Source organism: Erigeron canadensis, chromosome 4, assembly GCF_010389155.1.
Source record: "Erigeron canadensis isolate Cc75 chromosome 4, C_canadensis_v1, whole genome shotgun sequence".
NCBI classification, from domain to species: domain Eukaryota; kingdom Viridiplantae; phylum Streptophyta; class Magnoliopsida; order Asterales; family Asteraceae; genus Erigeron; species Erigeron canadensis.
Window position 1 is genome coordinate 15,470,311 of NC_057764.1, and position 6,862 is coordinate 15,477,172.

Genomic DNA, 6,862 nt, shown 5'->3' on the forward strand with positions numbered 1-6,862 from the left:
TCAAAAGGTTTGGGTTCTCTTTAGAAACTAACCATCTTATTATCTGATGTGCAGGGAGAACCAAGGAAGCCTATTAGTCTTTGGTATGTTGAAAGTGGATGCTCTCGGCACATGACAGGGGACAAGAATGTTTTGTCCAATTATGAAGATGTAAATGGTTCGTACGTTAGTTTCGCTGGTCCCAAGGGCGGCAACATCTCGGGCCAAGGTGATGTTGTCAATGGGAAGATTACGCTGGAGAAAGTCAAGTATGTGGAACATTTATCACATAATTTATTAAGTGTTTGTCATATTTGTGACAAGGGTAATACTGTCCATTTTAATGAGAAAGAAGCACTTATATTGAAACCAGGATATGTTATTCCTGAAGACTAGATCCTGCTGAAAGCTCTTAGGAAGAGAAACATCTATGGCCTTGTGTTAGGTGTTGATAATCCAGAGGAGTCTGTTTGCTTGTTATCAAAAGCAAACGAATCTGAATCGTTATTATGGCATAGAAGAATGGGACATATCAATTTCCGAAAGATGAATGACATTGTCAAACATGGTTTGGTTGACGGCGTTCCCATGAAATTGTTTGGAATGGAAGACAAATGTGTACCTTGTCTGAAAGGTAAACAGCAAAAGTCTGCACATAAACCGAAACAAGTAAATTCTATCGCCAATCCTTTCGAGTTACTTCACATGGATTTATTTGGTCTAGTAAATGTAAGAAGTATCGGTGGGATGTATTACTGTTTGGTGGTTACTGATGATTACTCGAGATTCTCATGGGTATTCTTTCTTAAGTCGAAAGACGAAACTCCGCAGATTTTGATAAATCTCTTTGTCGAAACTGAAAATATTTATGGAGTTCGTGTTAAGAGAATCAGGAGTGACAACGGAACTGAATTTAAGAATAATGTGATGGATGTCTTTTGTCTGTCAAAGGGAATCCAACATCAATACAGTTCTCCGTATGAACCACAACAGAACGGAGTTGCTGAAAGGAAGAATAGGACTCTAATCGAGACAACCAGAACTATGCTTGCAGATTCAGGGCTTCCTACTATGTTTTGGGCGGAAGCGGTGAATACAGCTTGTCATTTTTTAAATAGGGTTACTGTAGCTAAGCGTCATAATAAGACATGTTATGAGCTTCTACATAAGAAGAAACCGAATTTACAGAATGTAGAACCATTTGGTGTACCGTGTACTTTCTTGAAGTATCTACCTCAGTCAAATTTTGATTCAAAGGTTGAAGAGGGATTTCTCATGGGTATAAACCGGGAACATCAATTCGACGGGTTTACAACAAACAGACCGGCAAAGTTGATTGGGAACAAATGTCAAGATTGTCAGTCATAAGCCCGCTATACATTCTGGATGTGGCAAAAACTTTGATTATGATAGTGTATTTAGTTCACTACATGGTCTTGATTCTTATTCAGATCCTGAGAAAGTTGATGATGTGATTATTTTAAGAGATCACATGGATAATACTTCTATATCTACGCCTACTCGGAATGTCGATACTACTCCAACCAATGTTCAGTCTACTACTGATGTTGATGAAAGTGGTAAGGACAAGGATAAGACACCAGATTCAGATGATAATGAACCCGAGAACATTACACCACATACTCCATCGAAGGTTACAGTACCTGATGATGATCCTATTTCTGAAGAATCGGAAGATGATTTCAGCTCACCCGAGTTTCAGATTAGAACAAATTTAGGAGAAAGTCTGAATGTTGATTCGGTTCCTCAATATCGAATTAATAAGGATCACCCAGTTGAAAATATTCTTGGAAATGCTACAGAACCTGTTCGAACTAGAAATCAATTAAATAAGGATCTAACTAGTTTGTTCTGTGAAATGAAAGACACTGGATTGATAACTGAGTGTTTATATTCTGGTTTCATTTCACAAGTAGAACCTAAGAATGTTAAAGCAGCACTTCAAGATCCATGTTGGGTTGAAGCTATGCAAGAAGAATTAGCTCAATTTGAAAAACTTGGAGTTTGGGAGTTAGTAGATGTGCCTAGAGGTAAAGAACCGATTGGAACTCGTTGGGTATATAAATGCAAACGAGATGACAAAGGGATCGTTACCAGAATTAAAGCACGTTTGGTTGTTCAGGGGTTTGCACAACGAGAAGGATATGACTATAACGAAACTTTTGCACTAGTTGCTAGAATTGAAGCTATAAGGTTATTTTTAGCTTTTGCAAGTTTCAAAGGTATAAAGGTGTATCAGTTAGACGTTAAGAGTGCCTTCTTGTACGGTGAAGTCAAAGAAGAAGTATATGTTTACCAACCACCGGGATTTGAAGATCCAAATTATCCAAAAAGAGCATATCGATTGGATAAGGCTCTTTATGGATTGCATCAAGCACCAGAGTGTGGTATGAAAAGTTGTTGACGCATTTGTTGACAAATGGCTTTACAAGAGGATCGATAGACAACACATTGTTTATCAAGTGGAAGAAGCGAGATTATCTGATTGTACAAGTTTATGTGGATGATATCATTTTTGGTTCATCTAATATAAAGATGTGCAAAGAGTTTGAAATAAGCATGAAAAATGTCTTTGAAATGAGTGCTATGGGGGAATTACAATTTTTCCTCGGACTACAAGTAGATCAAAGGAAAGATCGATTCTTTATTCACCAGTCTAAGTATGTCGATGACATCTTGGAGAGGTTTCAAATGCTAGAGTCCAAGACATATGGTACTCCTATTCAGCAAAATCATGGTTTAGGAGTGCTTGATCCGATAGATGAACTTGTGGATGCAACTTATTATCGTGCTATTATTGGCTCATTGATGTATCTGACTGCTTCGCGTCCAGATATTATCTTCGCTGTTTGTCTTTGTGCTAGATTTCAAGCTAATCCGAAAGAGTCACATTTGACTGCAGCAAAGCGTATTCTACGTTATCTTAAGGGAAACCAAGGGCTTGGTCTATGGTATCCAATGGGAGGAACGTTTGATTTTGTTGCATATACTATTCGGATTTTGGCGGTTGTAACAATGACAGAAAGTCTACGACTGGAGGTTGTCAGTTGTTAGGAGGGAGATTAGTATCGTGGCAATGCAAGAAGCAGACATGTGTTGCTCAGTCTTCATGTGAGGCAGAGTATATGGCTGCTGGTAGCTGTTGTTCCCAGGTATTGTGGATTCAGCAACAACTTCGTGACTACGGTATGGATTTTCTTGATACTCCTATTAGAATAGACAATAAGTCAGCAATAGACATTACAAATAACCCTGTCATGCATAAGGTTACCAAGCATAATGATATTAGGCATCATTTCTTGCGTGATTGTGCCCAAAAGAAGTTAATTCATTTGGAAAAGGTTATAACCGATGATAATTTAGCTGATCTATATACCAAAGCATTTGATAAGACTCGATTTGAGAAGTTAATTCTTCTCAATGGGATGAAGAATGCTGATTCATATTAAATCTCTCAAAGAACTAATTTTGTAAGTTTGTGTCTGTAAATAGCTAGAGTCATAAAAATACAAAAAGAGTTCTTAGTGTCATAAAAACCATAAAAATGTGAAAAATGAGAAAATGACAAAAATATGAAGAGATTTAAGTTAATGCTGTCAGATGATTAGAAGTGAGGATACTTAGCTTTTAAGTCTGCTTAATCGTAATATAACTGCTTAGTTCAGTGATTACAATTTGGGATATATTGGTAGACACAAAGTAGCAAGGTTTCCTTAATCTGAACTTAAATTATACAATGTTCTTGTGGGAAACATATTCAGATATATGGCTGGGAATGCTTGCTTTTCAGTAATGAACTGATCTGGTCCTTAAATTTTGTGAAAGATCTAGCATTACTATAAGATTTGTTCAATGTATAGGCAAAAACCTCTACCAATCATGAGCATGAAAGTAAATGTGATATTGTTATGCAAATGAAATGAATGTTAATTAAGGGGCTAATGTGGTCTTTGAGATTCGGACAAGTATGTCCTCAGGGTGTCTTCGTATACCTAGCCTACCTAAAGCTTCCAACTTGGGATAGGTTGTCAGAAAGTTCGCTACATGGGTCTCATGGAAAATCACGGGTTCCTTATAAATAATGAAATGCAAAAGCAAATAAGTGAAATCACAAAGTAATTAAATTCAGTTATCTAAAAAGTGTCTCATGATTTGTTAAGGATGTTTTTGAATACACATTGAATTTTTGTTATCCTAGTGCTTGTATCGATTACGGAAGTATATCTGAATGTGGGTCACATAAGTTCGCAAACTATTCAATGGCATATTAGGCTACTTGGGTTACATGGTGACTGTCCTTGGCCAGGGTATGTCGAAAGTGTCATAACTCAAAGGAAACTGAAGTACTGAGTGTTTAAGAGGACAAATATAACGGTAATCGTGGTTGGATCACTGTTCATAATTAATAATAAGAGAATTATTTCTCACTTGCAGACTTATGTAAATGCTAATCTGATTTAATCTGCATAAACATAAGATTTCTTGTACATAAATAAAGTAGCTTAGTTTTATTTTTATTTTGTTTACTTTTATTTGGTAATAAGTGTCAATTTGTGTGTCAAACTAGTTCTTATTGCACGAGAGATTTGATAAGCATTAAAGTCATAATTCTTAGTGAATTATATAAGTCTTAGTGCTTACGGTATAGATGTTTACAAGATGGATTTTCTAATCAATACATAAGTTGTTTAATTTAGAAAATGAAATGTTTTGGAAATTGAAAAGTCAAAATATTTTTGAATGTGTTTCAATTAAATTTTTGAAATTTCAATTGTTTTGGTAGATAAGTATGCTTGACAAAGATTTGACTTACCTTAGATTTTATTTTATCGATAGGTTAAGCTTTTGGTTGTTTTGCATATTGATGATACTTTGTTGATTCTGATGCATTAATGAAGTTTGTTAAGTGTGCAGGTTACAGATAATAAACTCATTTTATATGATATCAAAATTTTTGATTCAAGGCAGAATTGTTTTCGCTTGTTTGTCAGCTCTTTGAATTGTATTGCAACGGACAACAAAAGGTGTTCAGAAATTGCTTCTACAGAGATTACAAGTGATACAATGATGATCTGCTTTAATAACCTAAGACTTAGTGTGATAGGTTATATTATCAAGATCACAACCTAAGATGTAATGTGATAGGTTGTTGATATGATATTTTGTCATACATTATACATTAAATGTGTTTTGATGTAAGTTTGTATTTGTTTGAGTTAAACATCAATGAAGAAATGATCGTTTTTATGTCAAGATAATAATGTAAGATTTATTTGATACATTATTGTGATGACAAGTTAGTACGGATGATTTACGATAGCATATTCGAGTAGATACAGGTTTTTAGTAACGAGTATCTACAGGTTTATGTTTCTGGAATTTCTGGAATTTTTCCTTATTTAGATTTCTGGAAAATTTGCGAAATTTGGCTAAGGAATGGAGATTATGTGATTTAAATTCTGAAAATTCGTTTTGGTCCGTGCTGACGTCATCATGTCTCATGCTGACGTCAGCGTGAAGCCCACGAAGGACTCCTTCGGTCCGGCCCACGAAGCTCCGAATGTAAATACGGGTTTACTATTCATTAATTACTTTAATCGACAATTAACCCTAAGTAAATCACACGAATCACCTCTCCCTCGTGCCACTGTTCATCCGTCCTTATTTTCGATCGATTTATCTTCTTTTCATATTAATCATCCTAGTTTGTTGGTAAATACTTGATCTAGGATAGATTCTTGATGTTTTGACTATGAATTTGAAGGATTACAAGTCGTTATAATGCCAAAATTTTTGATTTTGCCTCGCGTGAACAGTAACTAGGACGAACCACAATTAGTACTTCGATTAATGATGATTTGGACTTTAATTGGACTTAAAATTGGATAAATTGATGTTTAAACATGTTAAATCTAATGAAATTTAAGTTAACAAATGTTAAATCAAGATAATTGATAAAACTATGGTTCGATCACTATTCACACGAAGAACATGAATCAACTTCGTGTTCATCGAATTCGTTTCGATTTTGTTTTCTGGACATACACGAACCGTAAACAAGTCCATAATGATGTTTTTGATCGATTTTAACATCATATGGAAGATTTTATCTTCATGTTTCTGGTTTCATACTGGCTCGTGTTGACGTCCGACGAGGGAAAACCTCCTCGTGATGACGTCATCACGAAGCAGAAGCCAAAAACCTAATTTTTATTTTCGTTTATTCTAACTTTGTTTTTCTTGTCGTTTTTGCTGATTTGTGTGCAGGTATGGGTGGACAAGTGATAACGCTCGTGTATTCGCTAAGGAACACAATGCTGCACTCGATCTCAGTATCACGCAGACGGGGTGCACTGCATAGTTTCACGGTGTTCTCCAGTTTCTTGCATGCGTCGCATTAATTTTGCGTTGACCGAGAACCTCCGTTGATGATAAGTCTCATTCGGGAGTTTTGGAACTCAGCTCGATCAGTGCAGATGGGTGCTCATTTGTACATCGCACTACTGTTGGAGGTCGTTCTATTTCGTTCTCAGCTGGAGACTTAAGGACTATTCTACGCTTATTGTTTGATGACATGGAGGAAGGTCCTACTGAGTTTACAGAAGAATTCTGTGAGGTGCTCTACGTCGTAGGTTATGCTGGTAACATTACACACCCATACTTTAGAAAGAATCTTCGCGCAAATGGAAGCTCCTTGCTTACTATTTGTTGAGGTCTATGAGTCTCGGAGTACGGGTCATGATCAGATGAATATTCAGAATGTATCTCAGTTGGTGGCCTTGGTGCTGAACCGCCATATAGCTTTTCCTCAGTACTTTTTTGATAATTTGGAAAGGCAAAGAGATCATTGGAACCGACAAGA